This window comes from Schistocerca americana, chromosome 2 (genome assembly GCF_021461395.2).
Source record: "Schistocerca americana isolate TAMUIC-IGC-003095 chromosome 2, iqSchAmer2.1, whole genome shotgun sequence".
Lineage (NCBI taxonomy): Eukaryota > Metazoa > Arthropoda > Insecta > Orthoptera > Acrididae > Schistocerca > Schistocerca americana.
The window spans coordinates 870283275-870306425 of record NC_060120.1 but is presented as its reverse complement, the minus strand read 5'-3'; the positions used below and the strand labels follow the sequence as shown (position 1 = coordinate 870306425).

Here is a 23151-nt window from a genome sequence, read left to right as displayed (position 1 = left end):
CCGCACCAGGGCGCTGGCAGCTGCCTGTGTAGTTAATCTCTATTCGAAAAGGGCAGTCGTTCGAGGTGCGATGTTCGAGCAACCAGTCGCAGCAGATCAGGAAGCTGTGTCGTGCACTGCATTCTACAAATGCCAGGAACACTGGTGTAGGTAGCGTGGCCGAGCGGTCTAAGGCGCTGGTTTAAGGCACCAGTCTCTTCGGAGGCGTGGGTTCGAATCCCACCGCTGCCAATTTTTACTTCTCGTTTTTGTGCCATTGCGGTGTGTTCTCGTGGGGTAGAACGCAGCTCCTGTGACCGCCGCGTCGCGTAGGTAGCGTGGCCGAGCGGTCTAAGGCGCTGGTTTCAGGCACCAGTCTCTTGGGAGGCGTGGGTTCGAATCCCACCGCTGCCAACGTTTTCTGTCTCGAAAACAGGAGCACTGATTTCCCGCGAAGGAAAAAGCGCAGCGTCGGTTTCTTAAACTGTCGTAGCACAGTGGTGCGTGGTGTAACAACAGGATTCACCGGCGCAGTTTGGTCTCATGATTGCTGGCGTTCGTCTCCACGAGATGCGTCCCGAGCATGCCGTTCTACGAAGTGGAAACGTAAATTTTTGCAGTTGTCGTCAAGTAGCGGGTGGGCGCTCGCCGTGTTTGTTGGAGGAGTGCTTGTGTCGTTATCCGGTGTCGTCTAGTGGCTGGGATACCTGGCTCTCGCCCAGGAGGCCTGGGTTCGATTCCCGGTACCGGAAATGCACATTTTATTGCTCCTCTTATGCGACTTGTCCCGACTTAGCTCGACTGACGCTCCGCTGACGCTTGCAGAAAACTACGTAAAATATGATTCGCGGCCACAAGTGACGGCGAGAGAGATGCGACATCTGTCCACCTCTTATCCGGGCACATACCTGCGGTCAACAGACTTGGAGGACTGCAAGACATTGCCACGGGGGTTGAATGCAGCTAACCACTCTGCTCAGTGTCCATCAGCGCGGGCACGTTCGTTTGCCAGTATACATATAATGGAGACCGCGTCTGACACAGCTGTTGCGAGACACAGTCGGCCGAGCTTTGCTGTGCACAGCCACTTGCAGTCGCGAGAGTTGAATTCCGCGGTGGCTCCGTGGCCGTGATCGTCTAGTGGTCAGGACATTGCGTTGTGACCGCAACAACCCAGGCTCGAATCCGGGTCACGGCACTTTTTAAAGTTCTGCCTTGCTGTCGCTGCAATGACGATAGTGACCCAGTGATTGAAATCACGGTGCCCTCCTGATTTTGTGCTCATGTTCCTCAGGCTGCAGGTGGCACTACCGATTCCTTATAAACACGCGATGCCGCCGCACCAGGGCGCTGGCAGCTGCCTGTGTAGTTAATCTCTATTCGAAAAGGGCAGTCGTTCGAGGTGCGATGTTCGAGCAACCAGTCGCAGCAGATCAGGAAGCTGTGTCGTGCACTGCATTCTACAAATGCCAGGAACACTGGTGTAGGTAGCGTGGCCGAGCGGTCTAAGGCGCTGGTTTAAGGCACCAGTCTCTTCGGAGGCGTGGGTTCGAATCCCACCGCTGCCAATTTTTACTTCTCGTTTTTGTGCCATTGCGGTGTGTTCTCGTGGGGTAGAACGCAGCTCCTGTGACCGCCGCGTCGCGTAGGTAGCGTGGCCGAGCGGTCTAAGGCGCTGGTTTCAGGCACCAGTCTCTTGGGAGGCGTGGGTTCGAATCCCACCGCTGCCAACGTTTTCTGTCTCGAAAACAGGAGTACTGATTTCCCGCGAAGGAAAAAGCGCAGCGTCGGTTTCTTAAACTGTCGTAGCACAGTGGTGCGTGGTGTAACAACAGGATTCACCGGCGCAGTTTGGTCTCATGATTGCTGGCGTTCGTCTCCACGAGATGCGTCCCGAGCATGCCGTTCTACGAAGTGGAAACGTAAATTTTTGCAGTTGTCGTCAAGTAGCGGGTGGGCGCTCGCCGTGTTTGTTGGAGGAGTGCTTGTGTCGTTATCCGGTGTCGTCTAGTGGCTGGGATACCTGGCTCTCGCCCAGGAGGCCTGGGTTCGATTCCCGGTACCGGAAATGCACATTTTATTGCTCCTCTTATGCGACTTGTCCCGACTTAGCTCGACTGACGCTCCGCTGACGCTTGCAGAAAACTACGTAAAATATGATTCGCGGCCACAAGTGACGGCGAGAGAGATGCGACATCTGTCCACCTCTTATCCGGGCACATACCTGCGGTCAACAGACTTGGAGGACTGCAAGACATTGCCACGGGGGTTGAATGCAGCTAACCACTCTGCTCAGTGTCCATCAGCGCGGGCACGTTCGTTTGCCAGTATACATATAATGGAGACCGCGTCTGACACAGCTGTTGCGAGACACAGTCGGCCGAGCTTTGCTGTGCACAGCCACTTGCAGTCGCGAGAGTTGAATTCCGCGGTGGCTCCGTGGCCGTGATCGTCTAGTGGTCAGGACATTGCGTTGTGACCGCAACAACCCAGGCTCGAATCCGGGTCACGGCACTTTTTAAAGTTCTGCCTTGCTGTCGCTGCAATGACGATAGTGACCCAGTGATTGAAATCACGGTGCCCTCCTGATTTTGTGCTCATGTTCCTCAGGCTGCAGGTGGCACTACCGATTCCTTATAAACACGCGATGCCGCCGCACCAGGGCGCTGGCAGCTGCCTGTGTAGTTAATCTCTATTCGAAAAGGGCAGTCGTTCGAGGTGCGATGTTCGAGCAACCAGTCGCAGCAGATCAGGAAGCTGTGTCGTGCACTGCATTCTACAAATGCCAGGAACACTGGTGTAGGTAGCGTGGCCGAGCGGTCTAAGGCGCTGGTTTAAGGCACCAGTCTCTTCGGAGGCGTGGGTTCGAATCCCACCGCTGCCAATTTTTACTTCTCGTTTTTGTGCCATTGCGGTGTGTTCTCGTGGGGTAGAACGCAGCTCCTGTGACCGCCGCGTCGCGTAGGTAGCGTGGCCGAGCGGTCTAAGGCGCTGGTTTCAGGCACCAGTCTCTTGGGAGGCGTGGGTTCGAATCCCACCGCTGCCAACGTTTTCTGTCTCGAAAACAGGAGCACTGATTTCCCGCGAAGGAAAAAGCGCAGCGTCGGTTTCTTAAACTGTCGTAGCACAGTGGTGCGTGGTGTAACAACAGGATTCACCGGCGCAGTTTGGTCTCATGATTGCTGGCGTTCGTCTCCACGAGATGCGTCCCGAGCATGCCGTTCTACGAAGTGGAAACGTAAATTTTTGCAGTTGTCGTCAAGTAGCGGGTGGGCGCTCGCCGTGTTTGTTGGAGGAGTGCTTGTGTCGTTATCCGGTGTCGTCTAGTGGCTGGGATACCTGGCTCTCGCCCAGGAGGCCTGGGTTCGATTCCCGGTACCGGAAATGCACATTTTATTGCTCCTCTTATGCGACTTGTCCCGACTTAGCTCGACTGACGCTCCGCTGACGCTTGCAGAAAACTACGTAAAATATGATTCGCGGCCACAAGTGACGGCGAGAGAGATGCGACATCTGTCCACCTCTTATCCGGGCACATACCTGCGGTCAACAGACTTGGAGGACTGCAAGACATTGCCACGGGGGTTGAATGCAGCTAACCACTCTGCTCAGTGTCCATCAGCGCGGGCACGTTCGTTTGCCAGTATACATATAATGGAGACCGCGTCTGACACAGCTGTTGCGAGACACAGTCGGCCGAGCTTTGCTGTGCACAGCCACTTGCAGTCGCGAGAGTTGAATTCCGCGGTGGCTCCGTGGCCGTGATCGTCTAGTGGTCAGGACATTGCGTTGTGACCGCAACAACCCAGGCTCGAATCCGGGTCACGGCACTTTTTAAAGTTCTGCCTTGCTGTCGCTGCAATGACGATAGTGACCCAGTGATTGAAATCACGGTGCCCTCCTGATTTTGTGCTCATGTTCCTCAGGCTGCAGGTGGCACTACCGATTCCTTATAAACACGCGATGCCGCCGCACCAGGGCGCTGGCAGCTGCCTGTGTAGTTAATCTCTATTCGAAAAGGGCAGTCGTTCGAGGTGCGATGTTCGAGCAACCAGTCGCAGCAGATCAGGAAGCTGTGTCGTGCACTGCATTCTACAAATGCCAGGAACACTGGTGTAGGTAGCGTGGCCGAGCGGTCTAAGGCGCTGGTTTAAGGCACCAGTCTCTTCGGAGGCGTGGGTTCGAATCCCACCGCTGCCAATTTTTACTTCTCGTTTTTGTGCCATTGCGGTGTGTTCTCGTGGGGTAGAACGCAGCTCCTGTGACCGCCGCGTCGCGTAGGTAGCGTGGCCGAGCGGTCTAAGGCGCTGGTTTCAGGCACCAGTCTCTTGGGAGGCGTGGGTTCGAATCCCACCGCTGCCAACGTTTTCTGTCTCGAAAACAGGAGTACTGATTTCCCGCGAAGGAAAAAGCGCAGCGTCGGTTTCTTAAACTGTCGTAGCACAGTGGTGCGTGGTGTAACAACAGGATTCACCGGCGCAGTTTGGTCTCATGATTGCTGGCGTTCGTCTCCACGAGATGCGTCCCGAGCATGCCGTTCTACGAAGTGGAAACGTAAATTTTTGCAGTTGTCGTCAAGTAGCGGGTGGGCGCTCGCCGTGTTTGTTGGAGGAGTGCTTGTGTCGTTATCCGGTGTCGTCTAGTGGCTGGGATACCTGGCTCTCGCCCAGGAGGCCTGGGTTCGATTCCCGGTACCGGAAATGCACATTTTATTGCTCCTCTTATGCGACTTGTCCCGACTTAGCTCGACTGACGCTCCGCTGACGCTTGCAGAAAACTACGTAAAATATGATTCGCGGCCACAAGTGACGGCGAGAGAGATGCGACATCTGTCCACCTCTTATCCGGGCACATACCTGCGGTCAACAGACTTGGAGGACTGCAAGACATTGCCACGGGGGTTGAATGCAGCTAACCACTCTGCTCAGTGTCCATCAGCGCGGGCACGTTCGTTTGCCAGTATACATATAATGGAGACCGCGTCTGACACAGCTGTTGCGAGACACAGTCGGCCGAGCTTTGCTGTGCACAGCCACTTGCAGTCGCGAGAGTTGAATTCCGCGGTGGCTCCGTGGCCGTGATCGTCTAGTGGTCAGGACATTGCGTTGTGACCGCAACAACCCAGGCTCGAATCCGGGTCACGGCACTTTTTAAAGTTCTGCCTTGCTGTCGCTGCAATGACGATAGTGACCCAGTGATTGAAATCACGGTGCCCTCCTGATTTTGTGCTCATGTTCCTCAGGCTGCAGGTGGCACTACCGATTCCTTATAAACACGCGATGCCGCCGCACCAGGGCGCTGGCAGCTGCCTGTGTAGTTAATCTCTATTCGAAAAGGGCAGTCGTTCGAGGTGCGATGTTCGAGCAACCAGTCGCAGCAGATCAGGAAGCTGTGTCGTGCACTGCATTCTACAAATGCCAGGAACACTGGTGTAGGTAGCGTGGCCGAGCGGTCTAAGGCGCTGGTTTAAGGCACCAGTCTCTTCGGAGGCGTGGGTTCGAATCCCACCGCTGCCAATTTTTACTTCTCGTTTTTGTGCCATTGCGGTGTGTTCTCGTGGGGTAGAACGCAGCTCCTGTGACCGCCGCGTCGCGTAGGTAGCGTGGCCGAGCGGTCTAAGGCGCTGGTTTCAGGCACCAGTCTCTTGGGAGGCGTGGGTTCGAATCCCACCGCTGCCAACGTTTTCTGTCTCGAAAACAGGAGTACTGATTTCCCGCGAAGGAAAAAGCGCAGCGTCGGTTTCTTAAACTGTCGTAGCACAGTGGTGCGTGGTGTAACAACAGGATTCACCGGCGCAGTTTGGTCTCATGATTGCTGGCGTTCGTCTCCACGAGATGCGTCCCGAGCATGCCGTTCTACGAAGTGGAAACGTAAATTTTTGCAGTTGTCGTCAAGTAGCGGGTGGGCGCTCGCCGTGTTTGTTGGAGGAGTGCTTGTGTCGTTATCCGGTGTCGTCTAGTGGCTGGGATACCTGGCTCTCGCCCAGGAGGCCTGGGTTCGATTCCCGGTACCGGAAATGCACATTTTATTGCTCCTCTTATGCGACTTGTCCCGACTTAGCTCGACTGACGCTCCGCTGACGCTTGCAGAAAACTACGTAAAATATGATTCGCGGCCACAAGTGACGGCGAGAGAGATGCGACATCTGTCCACCTCTTATCCGGGCACATACCTGCGGTCAACAGACTTGGAGGACTGCAAGACATTGCCACGGGGGTTGAATGCAGCTAACCACTCTGCTCAGTGTCCATCAGCGCGGGCACGTTCGTTTGCCAGTATACATATAATGGAGACCGCGTCTGACACAGCTGTTGCGAGACACAGTCGGCCGAGCTTTGCTGTGCACAGCCACTTGCAGTCGCGAGAGTTGAATTCCGCGGTGGCTCCGTGGCCGTGATCGTCTAGTGGTCAGGACATTGCGTTGTGACCGCAACAACCCAGGCTCGAATCCGGGTCACGGCACTTTTTAAAGTTCTGCCTTGCTGTCGCTGCAATGACGATAGTGACCCAGTGATTGAAATCACGGTGCCCTCCTGATTTTGTGCTCATGTTCCTCAGGCTGCAGGTGGCACTACCGATTCCTTATAAACACGCGATGCCGCCGCACCAGGGCGCTGGCAGCTGCCTGTGTAGTTAATCTCTATTCGAAAAGGGCAGTCGTTCGAGGTGCGATGTTCGAGCAACCAGTCGCAGCAGATCAGGAAGCTGTGTCGTGCACTGCATTCTACAAATGCCAGGAACACTGGTGTAGGTAGCGTGGCCGAGCGGTCTAAGGCGCTGGTTTAAGGCACCAGTCTCTTCGGAGGCGTGGGTTCGAATCCCACCGCTGCCAATTTTTACTTCTCGTTTTTGTGCCATTGCGGTGTGTTCTCGTGGGGTAGAACGCAGCTCCTGTGACCGCCGCGTCGCGTAGGTAGCGTGGCCGAGCGGTCTAAGGCGCTGGTTTCAGGCACCAGTCTCTTGGGAGGCGTGGGTTCGAATCCCACCGCTGCCAACGTTTTCTGTCTCGAAAACAGGAGCACTGATTTCCCGCGAAGGAAAAAGCGCAGCGTCGGTTTCTTAAACTGTCGTAGCACAGTGGTGCGTGGTGTAACAACAGGATTCACCGGCGCAGTTTGGTCTCATGATTGCTGGCGTTCGTCTCCACGAGATGCGTCCCGAGCATGCCGTTCTACGAAGTGGAAACGTAAATTTTTGCAGTTGTCGTCAAGTAGCGGGTGGGCGCTCGCCGTGTTTGTTGGAGGAGTGCTTGTGTCGTTATCCGGTGTCGTCTAGTGGCTGGGATACCTGGCTCTCGCCCAGGAGGCCTGGGTTCGATTCCCGGTACCGGAAATGCACATTTTATTGCTCCTCTTATGCGACTTGTCCCGACTTAGCTCGACTGACGCTCCGCTGACGCTTGCAGAAAACTACGTAAAATATGATTCGCGGCCACAAGTGACGGCGAGAGAGATGCGACATCTGTCCACCTCTTATCCGGGCACATACCTGCGGTCAACAGACTTGGAGGACTGCAAGACATTGCCACGGGGGTTGAATGCAGCTAACCACTCTGCTCAGTGTCCATCAGCGCGGGCACGTTCGTTTGCCAGTATACATATAATGGAGACCGCGTCTGACACAGCTGTTGCGAGACACAGTCGGCCGAGCTTTGCTGTGCACAGCCACTTGCAGTCGCGAGAGTTGAATTCCGCGGTGGCTCCGTGGCCGTGATCGTCTAGTGGTCAGGACATTGCGTTGTGACCGCAACAACCCAGGCTCGAATCCGGGTCACGGCACTTTTTAAAGTTCTGCCTTGCTGTCGCTGCAATGACGATAGTGACCCAGTGATTGAAATCACGGTGCCCTCCTGATTTTGTGCTCATGTTCCTCAGGCTGCAGGTGGCACTACCGATTCCTTATAAACACGCGATGCCGCCGCACCAGGGCGCTGGCAGCTGCCTGTGTAGTTAATCTCTATTCGAAAAGGGCAGTCGTTCGAGGTGCGATGTTCGAGCAACCAGTCGCAGCAGATCAGGAAGCTGTGTCGTGCACTGCATTCTACAAATGCCAGGAACACTGGTGTAGGTAGCGTGGCCGAGCGGTCTAAGGCGCTGGTTTAAGGCACCAGTCTCTTCGGAGGCGTGGGTTCGAATCCCACCGCTGCCAATTTTTACTTCTCGTTTTTGTGCCATTGCGGTGTGTTCTCGTGGGGTAGAACGCAGCTCCTGTGACCGCCGCGTCGCGTAGGTAGCGTGGCCGAGCGGTCTAAGGCGCTGGTTTCAGGCACCAGTCTCTTGGGAGGCGTGGGTTCGAATCCCACCGCTGCCAACGTTTTCTGTCTCGAAAACAGGAGTACTGATTTCCCGCGAAGGAAAAAGCGCAGCGTCGGTTTCTTAAACTGTCGTAGCACAGTGGTGCGTGGTGTAACAACAGGATTCACCGGCGCAGTTTGGTCTCATGATTGCTGGCGTTCGTCTCCACGAGATGCGTCCCGAGCATGCCGTTCTACGAAGTGGAAACGTAAATTTTTGCAGTTGTCGTCAAGTAGCGGGTGGGCGCTCGCCGTGTTTGTTGGAGGAGTGCTTGTGTCGTTATCCGGTGTCGTCTAGTGGCTGGGATACCTGGCTCTCGCCCAGGAGGCCTGGGTTCGATTCCCGGTACCGGAAATGCACATTTTATTGCTCCTCTTATGCGACTTGTCCCGACTTAGCTCGACTGACGCTCCGCTGACGCTTGCAGAAAACTACGTAAAATATGATTCGCGGCCACAAGTGACGGCGAGAGAGATGCGACATCTGTCCACCTCTTATCCGGGCACATACCTGCGGTCAACAGACTTGGAGGACTGCAAGACATTGCCACGGGGGTTGAATGCAGCTAACCACTCTGCTCAGTGTCCATCAGCGCGGGCACGTTCGTTTGCCAGTATACATATAATGGAGACCGCGTCTGACACAGCTGTTGCGAGACACAGTCGGCCGAGCTTTGCTGTGCACAGCCACTTGCAGTCGCGAGAGTTGAATTCCGCGGTGGCTCCGTGGCCGTGATCGTCTAGTGGTCAGGACATTGCGTTGTGACCGCAACAACCCAGGCTCGAATCCGGGTCACGGCACTTTTTAAAGTTCTGCCTTGCTGTCGCTGCAATGACGATAGTGACCCAGTGATTGAAATCACGGTGCCCTCCTGATTTTGTGCTCATGTTCCTCAGGCTGCAGGTGGCACTACCGATTCCTTATAAACACGCGATGCCGCCGCACCAGGGCGCTGGCAGCTGCCTGTGTAGTTAATCTCTATTCGAAAAGGGCAGTCGTTCGAGGTGCGATGTTCGAGCAACCAGTCGCAGCAGATCAGGAAGCTGTGTCGTGCACTGCATTCTACAAATGCCAGGAACACTGGTGTAGGTAGCGTGGCCGAGCGGTCTAAGGCGCTGGTTTAAGGCACCAGTCTCTTCGGAGGCGTGGGTTCGAATCCCACCGCTGCCAATTTTTACTTCTCGTTTTTGTGCCATTGCGGTGTGTTCTCGTGGGGTAGAACGCAGCTCCTGTGACCGCCGCGTCGCGTAGGTAGCGTGGCCGAGCGGTCTAAGGCGCTGGTTTCAGGCACCAGTCTCTTGGGAGGCGTGGGTTCGAATCCCACCGCTGCCAACGTTTTCTGTCTCGAAAACAGGAGTACTGATTTCCCGCGAAGGAAAAAGCGCAGCGTCGGTTTCTTAAACTGTCGTAGCACAGTGGTGCGTGGTGTAACAACAGGATTCACCGGCGCAGTTTGGTCTCATGATTGCTGGCGTTCGTCTCCACGAGATGCGTCCCGAGCATGCCGTTCTACGAAGTGGAAACGTAAATTTTTGCAGTTGTCGTCAAGTAGCGGGTGGGCGCTCGCCGTGTTTGTTGGAGGAGTGCTTGTGTCGTTATCCGGTGTCGTCTAGTGGCTGAGATACCTGGCTCTCGCCCAGGAGGCCTGGGTTCGATTCCCGGCACCGGAAATGCACATTTTATTGCTCCTCTTATGCGACTTGTCCCGACTTAGCTCGACTGACGCTCCGCTGACGCTTGCAGAAAACTACGTAAAATATGATTCGCGGCCACAAGTGACGGCGAGAGAGATGCGACATCTGTCCACCTCTTATCCGGGCACATACCTGCGGTCAACAGACTTGGAGGACTGCAAGACATTGCCACGGGGGTTGAATGCAGCTAACCACTCTGCTCAGTGTCCATCAGCGCGGGCACGTTCGTTTGCCAGTATACATATAATGGAGACCGCGTCTGACACAGCTGTTGCGAGACACAGTCGGCCGAGCTTTGCTGTGCACAGCCACTTGCAGTCGCGAGAGTTGAATTCCGCGGTGGCTCCGTGGCCGTGATCGTCTAGTGGTCAGGACATTGCGTTGTGGCCGCAACAACCCAGGCTCGAATCCGGGTCACGGCACTTTTTAAAGTTCTGCCTTGCTGTCGCTGCAATGACGATAGTGACCCAGTGATTGAAATCACGGTGCCCTCCTGATTTTGTGCTCATGTTCCTCAGGCTGCAGGTGGCACTACCGATTCCTTATAAACACGCGATGCCGCCGCACCAGGGCGCTGGCAGCTGCCTGTGTAGTTAATCTCTATTCGAAAAGGGCAGTCGTTCGAGGTGCGATGTTCGAGCAACCAGTCGCAGCAGATCAGGAAGCTGTGTCGTGCACTGCATTCTACAAATGCCAGGAACACTGGTGTAGGTAGCGTGGCCGAGCGGTCTAAGGCGCTGGTTTAAGGCACCAGTCTCTTCGGAGGCGTGGGTTCGAATCCCACCGCTGCCAATTTTTACTTCTCGTTTTTGTGCCATTGCGGTGTGTTCTCGTGGGGTAGAACGCAGCTCCTGTGACCGCCGCGTCGCGTAGGTAGCGTGGCCGAGCGGTCTAAGGCGCTGGTTTCAGGCACCAGTCTCTTGGGAGGCGTGGGTTCGAATCCCACCGCTGCCAACGTTTTCTGTCTCGAAAACAGGAGTACTGATTTCCCGCGAAGGAAAAAGCGCAGCGTCGGTTTCTTAAACTGTCGTAGCACAGTGGTGCGTGGTGTAACAACAGGATTCACCGGCGCAGTTTGGTCTCATGATTGCTGGCGTTCGTCTCCACGAGATGCGTCCCGAGCATGCCGTTCTACGAAGTGGAAACGTAAATTTTTGCAGTTGTCGTCAAGTAGCGGGTGGGCGCTCGCCGTGTTTGTTGGAGGAGTGCTTGTGTCGTTATCCGGTGTCGTCTAGTGGCTGGGATACCTGGCTCTCGCCCAGGAGGCCTGGGTTCGATTCCCGGCACCGGAAATGCACATTTTATTGCTCCTCTTATGCGACTTGTCCCGACTTAGCTCGACTGACGCTCCGCTGACGCTTGCAGAAAACTACGTAAAATATGATTCGCGGCCACAAGTGACGGCGAGAGAGATGCGACATCTGTCCACCTCTTATCCGGGCACATACCTGCGGTCAACAGACTTGGAGGACTGCAAGACATTGCCACGGGGGTTGAATGCAGCTAACCACTCTGCTCAGTGTCCATCAGCGCGGGCACGTTCGTTTGCCAGTATACATATAATGGAGACCGCGTCTGACACAGCTGTTGCGAGACACAGTCGGCCGAGCTTTGCTGTGCACAGCCACTTGCAGTCGCGAGAGTTGAATTCTGCGGTGGCTCCGTGGCCGTGATCGTCTAGTGGTCAGGACATTGCGTTGTGGCCGCAACAACCCAGGCTCGAATCCGGGGCACGGCACTTTTTAAAGTTCTGCCTTGCTGTCGCTGCAATGACGATAGTGACCCAGTGATTGAAATCACGGTGCCCTCCTGATTTTGTGCTCATGTTCCTCAGGCTGCAGGTGGCACTACCGATTCCTTATAAACACGCGATGCCGCCGCACCAGGGCGCTGGCAGCTGCCTGTGTAGTTAATCTCTATTCGAAAAGGGCAGTCGTTCGAGGTGCGATGTTCGAGCAACCAGTCGCAGCAGATCAGGAAGCTGTGTCGTGCACTGCATTCTACAAATGCCAGGAACACTGGTGTAGGTAGCGTGGCCGAGCGGTCTAAGGCGCTGGTTTAAGGCACCAGTCTCTTCGGAGGCGTGAGTTCGAATCCCACCGCTGCCAATTTTTACTTCTCGTTTTTGTGCCATTGCGGTGTGTTCTCGTGGGGTAGAACGCAGCTCCTGTGACCGCCGCGTCGCGTAGGTAGCGTGGCCGAGCGGTCTAAGGCGCTGGTTTCAGGCACCAGTCTCTTCGGAGGCGTGGGTTCGAATCCCACCGCTGCCAACGTTTCCTGTCTCGAAAACAGGAGCACTGATTTCCCGCGAAGGAAAAAGCGCAGCGTCGGTTTCTTAAACTGTCGTAGCACAGTGGTGCGTGGTGTAACAGCAGGATTCACCGGCGCAGTTTGGTCTCATGATTGCTGGCGTTCGTCTCCACGAGATGCGTCCCGGGCATGCCGTTCTACGAAGTGGAAACGTAAATTTTTGCAGTTGTCGTCAAGTAGCGGGTGGGCGCTCGCCGTGTTTGTTGGAGGAGTGCTTGTGTCGTTATCCGGTGTCGTCTAGTGGCTGGGATACCTGGCTCTCGCCCAGGGGGCCTGGGTTCGATTCCCGGTACCGGAATTGCACATTTTATTGCTCCTCTTATGCGACTTGTCCCGACTTAGCTCGACTGACGCTCCACTGACGCTTGCAGAAAACTACGTAAAATATGATTCGCGGCCACAAGTGACGGCGAGAGAGATGCGACATCTGTCCACCTCTTATCCGGGCACATACCTGCGGTCAACAGACTTGGAGGACTGCAAGACATTGCCACGGGGGTTGAATGCAGCTAACCACTCTGCTCAGTGTCCATCAGCGCGGGCACGTTCGTTTGCCAGTATACATATAATGGAGACCGCGTCTGACACAGCTGTTGCGAGACACAGTCGGCCGAGCTTTGCTGTGCACAGCCACTTGCAGTCGCGAGAGTTGAATTCCGCGGTGGCTCCGTGGCCGTGATCGTCTAGTGGTCAGGACATTGCGTTGTGGCCGCAACAACCCAGGCTCGAATCCGGGGCACGGCACTTTTTAAAGTTCTGCCTTGCTGTCGCTGCAATGACGATAGTGACCCAGTGATTGAAATCACGGTGCCCTCCTGATTTTGTGCTCATGTTCCTCAGGCTGCAGGTGGCACTACCGATTCCTTATAAACACGCGATGCCGCCGCACCAGGGCGCTGGCAGCTGCCTGTGTAGTTAATCTCTATTCGAAAAGGGCAGTCGTTCGAGGTGCGATGTTCGAGCAACCAGTCGCAGCAGATCAGGAAGCTGTGTCGTGCACTGCATTCTACAAATGCCAGGAACACTGGTGTAGGTAGCGTGGCCGAGCGGTCTAAGGCGCTGGTTTAAGGCACCAGTCTCTTCGGAGGCGTGAGTTCGAATCCCACCGCTGCCAATTTTTACTTCTCGTTTTTGTGCCATTGCGGTGTGTTCTCGTGGGGTAGAACGCAGCTCCTGTGACCGCCGCGTCGCGTAGGTAGCGTGGCCGAGCGGTCTAAGGCGCTGGTTTCAGGCACCAGTCTCTTCGGAGGCGTGGGTTCGAATCCCACCGCTGCCAACGTTTTCTGTCTCGAAAACAGGAGCACTGATTTCCCGCGAAGGAAAAAGCGCAGCGTCGGTTTCTTAAACTGTCGTAGCACAGTGGTGCGTGGTGTAACAGCAGGATTCACCGGCGCAGTTTGGTCTCATGATTGCTGGCGTTCGTCTCCACGAGATGCGTCCCGGGCATGCCGTTCTACGAAGTGGAAACGTAAATTTTTGCAGTTGTCGTCAAGTAGCGGGTGGGCGCTCGCCGTGTTTGTTGGAGGAGTGCTTGTGTCGTTATCCGGTGTCGTCTAGTGGCTGGGATACCTGGCTCTCGCCCAGGAGGCCTGGGTTCGATTCCCGGTACCGGAAATGCACATTTTATTGCTCCTCTTATGCGACTTGTCCCGACTTAGCTCGACTGACGCTCCGCTGACGCTTGCAGAAAACTACGTAAAATATGATTCGCGGCCACAAGTGACGGCGAGAGAGATGCGACATCTGTCCACCTCTTATCCGGGCACATACCTGCGGTCAACAGACTTGGAGGACTGCAAGACATTGCCACGGGGGTTGAATGCAGCTAACCACTCTGCTCAGTGTCCATCAGCGCGGGCACGTTCGTTTGCCAGTATACATATAATGGAGACCGCGTCTGACACAGCTGTTGCGAGACACAGTCGGCCGAGCTTTGCTGTGCACAGCCACTTGCAGTCGCGAGAGTTGAATTCCGCGGTGGCTCCGTGGCCGTGATCGTCTAGTGGTCAGGACATTGCGTTGTGACCGCAACAACCCAGGCTCGAATCCGGGTCACGGCACTTTTTAAAGTTCTGCCTTGCTGTCGCTGCAATGACGATAGTGACCCAGTGATTGAAATCACGGTGCCCTCCTGATTTTGTGCTCATGTTCCTCAGGCTGCAGGTGGCACTACCGATTCCTTATAAACACGCGATGCCGCCGCACCAGGGCGCTGGCAGCTGCCTGTGTAGTTAATCTCTATTCGAAAAGGGCAGTCGTTCGAGGTGCGATGTTCGAGCAACCAGTCGCAGCAGATCAGGAAGCTGTGTCGTGCACTGCATTCTACAAATGCCAGGAACACTGGTGTAGGTAGCGTGGCCGAGCGGTCTAAGGCGCTGGTTTAAGGCACCAGTCTCTTCGGAGGCGTGGGTTCGAATCCCACCGCTGCCAATTTTTACTTCTCGTTTTTGTGCCATTGCGGTGTGTTCTCGTGGGGTAGAACGCAGCTCCTGTGACCGCCGCGTCGCGTAGGTAGCGTGGCCGAGCGGTCTAAGGCGCTGGTTTCAGGCACCAGTCTCTTGGGAGGCGTGGGTTCGAATCCCACCGCTGCCAACGTTTTCTGTCTCGAAAACAGGAGTACTGATTTCCCGCGAAGGAAAAAGCGCAGCGTCGGTTTCTTAAACTGTCGTAGCACAGTGGTGCGTGGTGTAACAACAGGATTCACCGGCGCAGTTTGGTCTCATGATTGCTGGCGTTCGTCTCCACGAGATGCGTCCCGAGCATGCCGTTCTACGAAGTGGAAACGTAAATTTTTGCAGTTGTCGTCAAGTAGCGGGTGGGCGCTCGCCGTGTTTGTTGGAGGAGTGCTTGTGTCGTTATCCGGTGTCGTCTAGTGGCTGGGATACCTGGCTCTCGCCCAGGAGGCCTGGGTTCGATTCCCGGCACCGGAAATGCACATTTTATTGCTCCTCTTATGCGACTTGTCCCGACTTAGCTCGACTGACGCTCCGCTGACGCTTGCAGAAAACTACGTAAAATATGATTCGCGGCCACAAGTGACGGCGAGAGAGATGCGACATCTGTCCACCTCTTATCCGGGCACATACCTGCGGTCAACAGACTTGGAGGACTGCAAGACATTGCCACGGGGGTTGAATGCAGCTAACCACTCTGCTCAGTGTCCATCAGCGCGGGCACGTTCGTTTGCCAGTATACATATAATGGAGACCGCGTCTGACACAGCTGTTGCGAGACACAGTCGGCCGAGCTTTGCTGTGCACAGCCACTTGCAGTCGCGAGAGTTGAATTCTGCGGTGGCTCCGTGGCCGTGATCGTCTAGTGGTCAGGACATTGCGTTGTGGCCGCAACAACCCAGGCTCGAATCCGGGGCACGGCACTTTTTAAAGTTCTGCCTTGCTGTCGCTGCAATGACGATAGTGACCCAGTGATTGAAATCACGGTGCCCTCCTGATTTTGTGCTCATGTTCCTCAGGCTGCAGGTGGCACTACCGATTCCTTATAAACACGCGATGCCGCCGCACCAGGGCGCTGGCAGCTGCCTGTGTAGTTAATCTCTATTCGAAAAGGGCAGTCGTTCGAGGTGCGATGTTCGAGCAACCAGTCGCAGCAGATCAGGAAGCTGTGTCGTGCACTGCATTCTACAAATGCCAGGAACACTGGTGTAGGTAGCGTGGCCGAGCGGTCTAAGGCGCTGGTTTAAGGCACCAGTCTCTTCGGAGGCGTGAGTTCGAATCCCACCGCTGCCAATTTTTACTTCTCGTTTTTGTGCCATTGCGGTGTGTTCTCGTGGGGTAGAACGCAGCTCCTGTGACCGCCGCGTCGCGTAGGTAGCGTGGCCGAGCGGTCTAAGGCGCTGGTTTCAGGCACCAGTCTCTTCGGAGGCGTGGGTTCGAATCCCACCGCTGCCAACGTTTCCTGTCTCGAAAACAGGAGCACTGATTTCCCGCGAAGGAAAAAGCGCAGCGTCGGTTTCTTAAACTGTCGTAGCACAGTGGTGCGTGGTGTAACAGCAGGATTCACCGGCGCAGTTTGGTCTCATGATTGCTGGCGTTCGTCTCCACGAGATGCGTCCCGGGCATGCCGTTCTACGAAGTGGAAACGTAAATTTTTGCAGTTGTCGTCAAGTAGCGGGTGGGCGCTCGCCGTGTTTGTTGGAGGAGTGCTTGTGTCGTTATCCGGTGTCGTCTAGTGGCTGGGATACCTGGCTCTCGCCCAGGGGGCCTGGGTTCGATTCCCGGTACCGGAATTGCACATTTTATTGCTCCTCTTATGCGACTTGTCCCGACTTAGCTCGACTGACGCTCCACTGACGCTTGCAGAAAACTACGTAAAATATGATTCGCCTCCACAAGTGACGGCGAGAGAGATGCGACATCTGTCCACCTCTTATCCGGGCACATACCTGCGGTCAACAGACTTGGAGGACTGCAAGACATTGCCACGGGGGTTGAATGCAGCTAACCACTCTGCTCAGTGTCCATCAGCGCGGGCACGTTCGTTTGCCAGTATACATATAATGGAGACCGCGTCTGACACAGCTGTTGCGAGACACAGTCGGCGGAGCTTTGCTGTGCACAGCCACTTGCAGTCGCGAGAGTTGAATTCCGCGGTGGCTCCGTGGCCGTGATCGTCTAGTGGTCAGGACATTGCGTTGTGGCCGCAACAACCCAGGCTCGAATCCGGGGCACGGCACTTTTTAAAGTTCTGCCTTGCTGTCGCTGCAATGACGATAGTGACCCAGTGATTGAAATCACGGTGCCCTCCTGATTTTGTGCTCATGTTCCTCAGGCTGCAGGTGGCACTACCGATTCCTTATAAACACGCGATGCCGCCGCACCAGGGCGCTGGCAGCTGCCTGTGTAGTTAATCTCTATTCGAAAAGGGCAGTCGTTCGAGGTGCGATGTTCGAGCAACCAGTCGCAGCAGATCAGGAAGCTGTGTCGTGCACTGCATTCTACAAATGCCAGGAACACTGGTGTAGGTAGCGTGGCCGAGCGGTCTAAGGCGCTGGTTTAAGGCACCAGTCTCTTCGGAGGCGTGGGTTCGAATCCCACCGCTGCCAATTTTTACTTCTCGTTTTTGTGCCATTGCGGTGTGTTCTCGTGGGGTAGAACGCAGCTCCTGTGACCGCCGCGTCGCGTAGGTAGCGTGGCCGAGCGGTCTAAGGCGCTGGTTTCAGGCACCAGTCTCTTGGGAGGCGTGGGTTCGAATCCCACCGCTGCCAACGTTTTCTGTCTCGAAAACAGGAGTACTGATTTCCCGCGAAGGAAAAAGCGCAGCGTCGGTTTCTTAAACTGTCGTAGCACAGTGGTGCGTGGTGTAACAACAGGATTCACCGGCGCAGTTTGGTCTCATGATTGCTGGCGTTCGTCTCCACGAGATGCGTCCCGAGCATGCCGTTCTACGAAGTGGAAACGTAAATTTTTGCAGTTGTCGTCAAGTAGCGGGTGGGCGCTCGCCGTGTTTGTTGGAGGAGTGCTTGTGTCGTTATCCGGTGTCGTCTAGTGGCTGGGATACCTGGCTCTCGCCCAGGAGGCCTGGGTTCGATTCCCGGCACCGGAAATGCACATTTTATTGCTCCTCTTATGCGACTTGTCCCGACTTAGCTCGACTGACGCTCCGCTGACGCTTGCAGAAAACTACGTAAAATATGATTCGCGGCCACAAGTGACGGCGAGAGAGATGCGACATCTGTCCACCTCTTATCCGGGCACATACCTGCGGTCAACAGACTTGGAGGACTGCAAGACATTGCCACGGGGGTTGAATGCAGCTAACCACTCTGCTCAGTGTCCATCAGCGCGGGCACGTTCGTTTGCCAGTATACATATAATGGAGACCGCGTCTGACACAGCTGTTGCGAGACACAGTCGGCCGAGCTTTGCTGTGCACAGCCACTTGCAGTCGCGAGAGTTGAATTCCGCGGTGGCTCCGTGGCCGTGATCGTCTAGTGGTCAGGACATTGCGTTGTGACCGCAACAACCCAGGCTCGAATCCGGGTCACGGCACTTTTTAAAGTTCTGCCTTGCTGTCGCTGCAATGACGATAGTGACCCAGTGATTGAAATCACGGTGCCCTCCTGATTTTGTGCTCATGTTCCTCAGGCTGCAGGTGGCACTACCGATTCCTTATAAACACGCGATGCCGCCGCACCAGGGCGCTGGCAGCTGCCTGTGTAGTTAATCTCTATTCGAAAAGGGCAGTCGTTCGAGGTGCGATGTTCGAGCAACCAGTCGCAGCAGATCAGGAAGCTGTGTCGTGCACTGCATTCTACAAATGCCAGGAACACTGGTGTAGGTAGCGTGGCCGAGCGGTCTAAGGCGCTGGTTTAAGGCACCAGTCTCTTCGGAGGCGTGGGTTCGAATCCCACCGCTGCCAATTTTTACTTCTCGTTTTTGTGCCATTGCGGTGTGTTCTCGTGGGGTAGAACGCAGCTCCTGTGACCGCCGCGTCGCGTAGGTAGCGTGGCCGAGCGGTCTAAGGCGCTGGTTTCAGGCACCAGTCTCTTGGGAGGCGTGGGTTCGAATCCCACCGCTGCCAACGTTTTCTGTCTCGAAAACAGGAGCACTGATTTCCCGCGAAGGAAAAAGCGCAGCGTCGGTTTCTTAAACTGTCGTAGCACAGTGGTGCGTGGTGTAACAACAGGATTCACCGGCGCAGTTTGGTCTCATGATTGCTGGCGTTCGTCTCCACGAGATGCGTCCCGAGCATGCCGTTCTACGAAGTGGAAACGTAAATTTTTGCAGTTGTCGTCAAGTAGCGGGTGGGCGCTCGCCGTGTTTGTTGGAGGAGTGCTTGTGTCGTTATCCGGTGTCGTCTAGTGGCTGGGATACCTGGCTCTCGCCCAGGAGGCCTGGGTTCGATTCCCGGCACCGGAAATGCACATTTTATTGCTCCTCTTATGCGACTTGTCCCGACTTAGCTCGACTGACGCTCCGCTGACGCTTGCAGAAAACTACGTAAAATATGATTCGCGGCCACAAGTGACGGCGAGAGAGATGCGACATCTGTCCACCTCTTATCCGGGCACATACCTGCGGTCAACAGACTTGGAGGACTGCAAGACATTGCCACGGGGGTTGAATGCAGCTAACCACTCTGCTCAGTGTCCATCAGCGCGGGCACGTTCGTTTGCCAGTATACATATAATGGAGACCGCGTCTGACACAGCTGTTGCGAGACACAGTCGGCCGAGCTTTGCTGTGCACAGCCACTTGCAGTCGCGAGAGTTGAATTCCGCGGTGGCTCCGTGGCCGTGATCGTCTAGTGGTCAGGACATTGCGTTGTGACCGCAACAACCCAGGCTCGAATCCGGGTCACGGCACTTTTTAAAGTTCTGCCTTGCTGTCGCTGCAATGACGATAGTGACCCAGTGATTGAAATCACGGTGCCCTCCTGATTTTGTGCTCATGTTCCTCAGGCTGCAGGTGGCACTACCGATTCCTTATAAACACGCGATGCCGCCGCACCAGGGCGCTGGCAGCTGCCTGTGTAGTTAATCTCTATTCGAAAAGGGCAGTCGTTCGAGGTGCGATGTTCGAGCAACCAGTCGCAGCAGATCAGGAAGCTGTGTCGTGCACTGCATTCTACAAATGCCAGGAACACTGGTGTAGGTAGCGTGGCCGAGCGGTCTAAGGCGCTGGTTTAAGGCACCAGTCTCTTCGGAGGCGTGGGTTCGAATCCCACCGCTGCCAATTTTTACTTCTCGTTTTTGTGCCATTGCGGTGTGTTCTCGTGGGGTAGAACGCAGCTCCTGTGACCGCCGCGTCGCGTAGGTAGCGTGGCCGAGCGGTCTAAGGCGCTGGTTTCAGGCACCAGTCTCTTGGGAGGCGTGGGTTCGAATCCCACCGCTGCCAACGTTTTCTGTCTCGAAAACAGGAGCACTGATTTCCCGCGAAGGAAAAAGCGCAGCGTCGGTTTCTTAAACTGTCGTAGCACAGTGGTGCGTGGTGTAACAACAGGATTCACCGGCGCAGTTTGGTCTCATGATTGCTGGCGTTCGTCTCCACGAGATGCGTCCCGAGCATGCCGTTCTACGAAGTGGAAACGTAAATTTTTGCAGTTGTCGTCAAGTAGCGGGTGGGCGCTCGCCGTGTTTGTTGGAGGAGTGCTTGTGTCGTTATCCGGTGTCGTCTAGTGGCTGGGATACCTGGCTCTCGCCCAGGGGGCCTGGGTTCGATTCCCGGTACCGGAATTGCACATTTTATTGCTCCTCTTATGCGACTTGTCCCGACTTAGCTCGACTGACGCTCCACTGACGCTTGCAGAAAACTACGTAAAATATGATTCGCGGCCACAAGTGACGGCGAGAGAGATGCGACATCTGTCCACCTCTTATCCGGGCACATACCTGCGGTCAACAGACTTGGAGGACTGCAAGACATTGCCACGGGGGTTGAATGCAGCTAACCACTCTGCTCAGTGTCCATCAGCGCGGGCACGTTCGTTTGCCAGTATACATATAATGGAGACCGCGTCTGACACAGCTGTTGCGAGACACAGTCGGCCGAGCTTTGCTGTGCACAGCCACTTGCAGTCGCGAGAGTTGAATTCCGCGGTGGCTCCGTGGCCGTGATCGTCTAGTGGTCAGGACATTGCGTTGTGGCCGCAACAACCCAGGCTCGAATCCGGGGCACGGCACTTTTTAAAGTTCTGCCTTGCTGTCGCTGCAATGACGATAGTGACCCAGTGATTGAAATCACGGTGCCCTCCTGATTTTGTGCTCATGTTCCTCAGGCTGCAGGTGGCACTACCGATTCCTTATAAACACGCGATGCCGCCGCACCAGGGCGCTGGCAGCTGCCTGTGTAGTTAATCTCTATTCGAAAAGGGCAGTCGTTCGAGGTGCGATGTTCGAGCAACCAGTCGCAGCAGATCAGGAAGCTGTGTCGTGCACTGCATTCTACAAATGCCAGGAACACTGGTGTAGGTAGCGTGGCCGAGCGGTCTAAGGCGCTGGTTTAAGGCACCAGTCTCTTCGGAGGCGTGAGTTCGAATCCCACCGCTGCCAATTTTTACTTCTCGTTTTTGTGCCATTGCGGTGTGTTCTCGTGGGGTAGAACGCAGCTCCTGTGACCGCCGCGTCGCGTAGGTAGCGTGGCCGAGCGGTCTAAGGCGCTGGTTTCAGGCACCAGTCTCTTCGGAGGCGTGGGTTCGAATCCCACCGCTGCCAACGTTTTCTGTCTCGAAAACAGGAGCACTGATTTCCCGCGAAGGAAAAAGCGCAGCGTCGGTTTCTTAAACTGTCGTAGCACAGTGGTGCGTGGTGTAACAGCAGGATTCACCGGCGCAGTTTGGTCTCATGATTGCTGGCGTTCGTCTCCACGAGATGCGTCCCGGGCATGCCGTTCTACGAAGTGGAAACGTAAATTTTTGCAGTTGTCGTCAAGTAGCGGGTGGGCGCTCACCGTGTTTGTTGGAGGAGTGCTTGTGTCGTTATCCGGTGTCGTCTAGTGGCTGGGATACCTGGCTCTCGCCCAGGGGGCCTGGGTTCGATTCCCGGTACCGGAATTGCACATTTTATTGCTCCTCTTATGCGACTTGTCCCGACTTAGCTCGACTGACGCTCCACTGACGCTTGCAGAAAACTACGTAAAATATGATTCGCGGCCACAAGTGACGGCGAGAGAGATGCGACATCTGTCCACCTCTTATCCGGGCACATACCTGCGGTCAACAGACTTGGAGGACTGCAAGACATTGCCACGGGGGTTGAATGCAGCTAACCACTCTGCTCAGTGTCCATCAGCGCGGGCACGTTCGTTTGCCAGTATACATATAATGGAGACCGCGTCTGACACAGCTGTTGCGAGACACAGTCGGCCGAGCTTTGCTGTGCACAGCCACTTGCAGTCGCGAGAGTTGAATTCCGCGGTGGCTCCGTGGCCGTGATCGTCTAGTGGTCAGGACATTGCGTTGTGGCCGCAACAACCCAGGCTCGAATCCGGGGCACGGCACTTTTTAAAGTTCTGCCTTGCTGTCGCTGCAATGACGATAGTGACCCAGTGATTGAAATCACGGTGCCCTCCTGATTTTGTGCTCATGTTCCTCAGGCTGCAGGTGGCACTACCGATTCCTTATAAACACGCGATGCCGCCGCACCAGGGCGCTGGCAGCTGCCTGTGTAGTTAATCTCTATTCGAAAAGGGCAGTCGTTCGAGGTGCGATGTTCGAGCAACCAGTCGCAGCAGATCAGGAAGCTGTGTCGTGCACTGCATTCTACAAATGCCAGGAACACTGGTGTAGGTAGCGTGGCCGAGCGGTCTAAGGCGCTGGTTTAAGGCACCAGTCTCTTCGGAGGCGTGAGTTCGAATCCCACCGCTGCCAATTTTTACTTCTCGTTTTTGTGCCATTGCGGTGTGTTCTCGTGGGGTAGAACGCAGCTCCTGTGACCGCCGCGTCGCGTAGGTAGCGTGGCCGAGCGGTCTAAGGCGCTGGTTTCAGGCACCAGTCTCTTCGGAGGCGTGGGTTCGAATCCCACCGCTGCCAACGTTTTCTGTCTCGAAAACAGGAGCACTGATTTCCCGCGAAGGAAAAAGCGCAGCGTCGGTTTCTTAAACTGTCGTAGCACAGTGGTGCGTGGTGTAACAGCAGGATTCACCGGCGCAGTTTGGTCTCATGATTGCTGGCGTTCGTCTCCACGAGATGCGTCCCGGGCATGCCGTTCTACGAAGTGGAAACGTAAATTTTTGCAGTTGTCGTCAAGTAGCGGGTGGGCGCTCGCCGTGTTTGTTGGAGGAGTGCTTGTGTCGTTATCCGGTGTCGTCTAGTGGCTGGGATACCTGGCTCTCGCCCAGGGGGCCTGGGTTCGATTCCCGGTACCGGAAATGCACATTTTATTGCTCCTCTTATGCGACTTGTCCCGACTTAGCTCG

General features: G+C 55.5%; 49 non-coding genes across 49 annotated transcripts; all 49 read left to right on the top strand.

Annotated features, from left to right (window-relative positions):
- The first annotated feature begins 149 nt into the window (after positions 1–149).
- On the top strand, positions 150–231 carry Trnal-aag. The gene has a single exon. It is a non-coding gene; the product is annotated as a tRNA-Leu (tRNA).
- An 80-nt stretch (positions 232–311) lies between these two features.
- On the top strand, positions 312–393 carry Trnal-cag. The gene has a single exon. It is a non-coding gene; the product is annotated as a tRNA-Leu (tRNA).
- A 266-nt stretch (positions 394–659) lies between these two features.
- On the top strand, positions 660–731 carry Trnae-cuc. The gene has a single exon. It is a non-coding gene; the product is annotated as a tRNA-Glu (tRNA).
- A 734-nt stretch (positions 732–1465) lies between these two features.
- Positions 1466–1547, top strand: Trnal-aag. The gene has a single exon. It is a non-coding gene; the product is annotated as a tRNA-Leu (tRNA).
- Positions 1548–1627: 80 nt separating this feature from the next.
- On the top strand, positions 1628–1709 carry Trnal-cag. The gene has a single exon. It is a non-coding gene; the product is annotated as a tRNA-Leu (tRNA).
- Positions 1710–1975: 266 nt separating this feature from the next.
- Trnae-cuc lies at positions 1976–2047 on the top strand. The gene has a single exon. It is a non-coding gene; the product is annotated as a tRNA-Glu (tRNA).
- Positions 2048–2781: 734 nt separating this feature from the next.
- On the top strand, positions 2782–2863 carry Trnal-aag. The gene has a single exon. It is a non-coding gene; the product is annotated as a tRNA-Leu (tRNA).
- An 80-nt stretch (positions 2864–2943) lies between these two features.
- Positions 2944–3025, top strand: Trnal-cag. Its single transcript has one exon. It is a non-coding gene; the product is annotated as a tRNA-Leu (tRNA).
- A 266-nt stretch (positions 3026–3291) lies between these two features.
- Positions 3292–3363, top strand: Trnae-cuc. Its single transcript has one exon. It is a non-coding gene; the product is annotated as a tRNA-Glu (tRNA).
- Positions 3364–4097: 734 nt separating this feature from the next.
- On the top strand, positions 4098–4179 carry Trnal-aag. Its single transcript has one exon. It is a non-coding gene; the product is annotated as a tRNA-Leu (tRNA).
- Positions 4180–4259: 80 nt separating this feature from the next.
- Positions 4260–4341, top strand: Trnal-cag. The gene has a single exon. It is a non-coding gene; the product is annotated as a tRNA-Leu (tRNA).
- Positions 4342–4607: 266 nt separating this feature from the next.
- Trnae-cuc lies at positions 4608–4679 on the top strand. Its single transcript has one exon. It is a non-coding gene; the product is annotated as a tRNA-Glu (tRNA).
- Positions 4680–5413: 734 nt separating this feature from the next.
- Positions 5414–5495, top strand: Trnal-aag. Its single transcript has one exon. It is a non-coding gene; the product is annotated as a tRNA-Leu (tRNA).
- An 80-nt stretch (positions 5496–5575) lies between these two features.
- Trnal-cag lies at positions 5576–5657 on the top strand. Its single transcript has one exon. It is a non-coding gene; the product is annotated as a tRNA-Leu (tRNA).
- Positions 5658–5923: 266 nt separating this feature from the next.
- Positions 5924–5995, top strand: Trnae-cuc. Its single transcript has one exon. It is a non-coding gene; the product is annotated as a tRNA-Glu (tRNA).
- Positions 5996–6729: 734 nt separating this feature from the next.
- Positions 6730–6811, top strand: Trnal-aag. The gene has a single exon. It is a non-coding gene; the product is annotated as a tRNA-Leu (tRNA).
- An 80-nt stretch (positions 6812–6891) lies between these two features.
- On the top strand, positions 6892–6973 carry Trnal-cag. The gene has a single exon. It is a non-coding gene; the product is annotated as a tRNA-Leu (tRNA).
- A 266-nt stretch (positions 6974–7239) lies between these two features.
- On the top strand, positions 7240–7311 carry Trnae-cuc. The gene has a single exon. It is a non-coding gene; the product is annotated as a tRNA-Glu (tRNA).
- Positions 7312–8045: 734 nt separating this feature from the next.
- Positions 8046–8127, top strand: Trnal-aag. The gene has a single exon. It is a non-coding gene; the product is annotated as a tRNA-Leu (tRNA).
- An 80-nt stretch (positions 8128–8207) lies between these two features.
- Positions 8208–8289, top strand: Trnal-cag. The gene has a single exon. It is a non-coding gene; the product is annotated as a tRNA-Leu (tRNA).
- A 266-nt stretch (positions 8290–8555) lies between these two features.
- On the top strand, positions 8556–8627 carry Trnae-cuc. Its single transcript has one exon. It is a non-coding gene; the product is annotated as a tRNA-Glu (tRNA).
- A 734-nt stretch (positions 8628–9361) lies between these two features.
- Positions 9362–9443, top strand: Trnal-aag. The gene has a single exon. It is a non-coding gene; the product is annotated as a tRNA-Leu (tRNA).
- Positions 9444–9523: 80 nt separating this feature from the next.
- On the top strand, positions 9524–9605 carry Trnal-cag. The gene has a single exon. It is a non-coding gene; the product is annotated as a tRNA-Leu (tRNA).
- Positions 9606–9871: 266 nt separating this feature from the next.
- Positions 9872–9943, top strand: Trnae-cuc. The gene has a single exon. It is a non-coding gene; the product is annotated as a tRNA-Glu (tRNA).
- A 734-nt stretch (positions 9944–10677) lies between these two features.
- Trnal-aag lies at positions 10678–10759 on the top strand. Its single transcript has one exon. It is a non-coding gene; the product is annotated as a tRNA-Leu (tRNA).
- Positions 10760–10839: 80 nt separating this feature from the next.
- Positions 10840–10921, top strand: Trnal-cag. Its single transcript has one exon. It is a non-coding gene; the product is annotated as a tRNA-Leu (tRNA).
- Positions 10922–11187: 266 nt separating this feature from the next.
- Trnae-cuc lies at positions 11188–11259 on the top strand. Its single transcript has one exon. It is a non-coding gene; the product is annotated as a tRNA-Glu (tRNA).
- Positions 11260–11993: 734 nt separating this feature from the next.
- Trnal-aag lies at positions 11994–12075 on the top strand. Its single transcript has one exon. It is a non-coding gene; the product is annotated as a tRNA-Leu (tRNA).
- Positions 12076–12155: 80 nt separating this feature from the next.
- Positions 12156–12237, top strand: Trnal-cag. The gene has a single exon. It is a non-coding gene; the product is annotated as a tRNA-Leu (tRNA).
- Positions 12238–13309: 1072 nt separating this feature from the next.
- Positions 13310–13391, top strand: Trnal-aag. The gene has a single exon. It is a non-coding gene; the product is annotated as a tRNA-Leu (tRNA).
- An 80-nt stretch (positions 13392–13471) lies between these two features.
- On the top strand, positions 13472–13553 carry Trnal-cag. The gene has a single exon. It is a non-coding gene; the product is annotated as a tRNA-Leu (tRNA).
- A 266-nt stretch (positions 13554–13819) lies between these two features.
- Trnae-cuc lies at positions 13820–13891 on the top strand. The gene has a single exon. It is a non-coding gene; the product is annotated as a tRNA-Glu (tRNA).
- Positions 13892–14625: 734 nt separating this feature from the next.
- Trnal-aag lies at positions 14626–14707 on the top strand. The gene has a single exon. It is a non-coding gene; the product is annotated as a tRNA-Leu (tRNA).
- An 80-nt stretch (positions 14708–14787) lies between these two features.
- Trnal-cag lies at positions 14788–14869 on the top strand. The gene has a single exon. It is a non-coding gene; the product is annotated as a tRNA-Leu (tRNA).
- A 266-nt stretch (positions 14870–15135) lies between these two features.
- On the top strand, positions 15136–15207 carry Trnae-cuc. The gene has a single exon. It is a non-coding gene; the product is annotated as a tRNA-Glu (tRNA).
- Positions 15208–15941: 734 nt separating this feature from the next.
- On the top strand, positions 15942–16023 carry Trnal-aag. The gene has a single exon. It is a non-coding gene; the product is annotated as a tRNA-Leu (tRNA).
- Positions 16024–16103: 80 nt separating this feature from the next.
- Trnal-cag lies at positions 16104–16185 on the top strand. Its single transcript has one exon. It is a non-coding gene; the product is annotated as a tRNA-Leu (tRNA).
- A 1072-nt stretch (positions 16186–17257) lies between these two features.
- On the top strand, positions 17258–17339 carry Trnal-aag. Its single transcript has one exon. It is a non-coding gene; the product is annotated as a tRNA-Leu (tRNA).
- Positions 17340–17419: 80 nt separating this feature from the next.
- On the top strand, positions 17420–17501 carry Trnal-cag. Its single transcript has one exon. It is a non-coding gene; the product is annotated as a tRNA-Leu (tRNA).
- A 266-nt stretch (positions 17502–17767) lies between these two features.
- On the top strand, positions 17768–17839 carry Trnae-cuc. The gene has a single exon. It is a non-coding gene; the product is annotated as a tRNA-Glu (tRNA).
- Positions 17840–18573: 734 nt separating this feature from the next.
- On the top strand, positions 18574–18655 carry Trnal-aag. The gene has a single exon. It is a non-coding gene; the product is annotated as a tRNA-Leu (tRNA).
- An 80-nt stretch (positions 18656–18735) lies between these two features.
- Positions 18736–18817, top strand: Trnal-cag. Its single transcript has one exon. It is a non-coding gene; the product is annotated as a tRNA-Leu (tRNA).
- Positions 18818–19083: 266 nt separating this feature from the next.
- On the top strand, positions 19084–19155 carry Trnae-cuc. The gene has a single exon. It is a non-coding gene; the product is annotated as a tRNA-Glu (tRNA).
- A 734-nt stretch (positions 19156–19889) lies between these two features.
- Positions 19890–19971, top strand: Trnal-aag. The gene has a single exon. It is a non-coding gene; the product is annotated as a tRNA-Leu (tRNA).
- An 80-nt stretch (positions 19972–20051) lies between these two features.
- On the top strand, positions 20052–20133 carry Trnal-cag. The gene has a single exon. It is a non-coding gene; the product is annotated as a tRNA-Leu (tRNA).
- Positions 20134–21205: 1072 nt separating this feature from the next.
- Trnal-aag lies at positions 21206–21287 on the top strand. Its single transcript has one exon. It is a non-coding gene; the product is annotated as a tRNA-Leu (tRNA).
- An 80-nt stretch (positions 21288–21367) lies between these two features.
- Trnal-cag lies at positions 21368–21449 on the top strand. Its single transcript has one exon. It is a non-coding gene; the product is annotated as a tRNA-Leu (tRNA).
- Positions 21450–22521: 1072 nt separating this feature from the next.
- Positions 22522–22603, top strand: Trnal-aag. The gene has a single exon. It is a non-coding gene; the product is annotated as a tRNA-Leu (tRNA).
- Positions 22604–22683: 80 nt separating this feature from the next.
- Trnal-cag lies at positions 22684–22765 on the top strand. Its single transcript has one exon. It is a non-coding gene; the product is annotated as a tRNA-Leu (tRNA).
- The last annotated feature ends 386 nt before the right edge of the window (positions 22766–23151 follow it).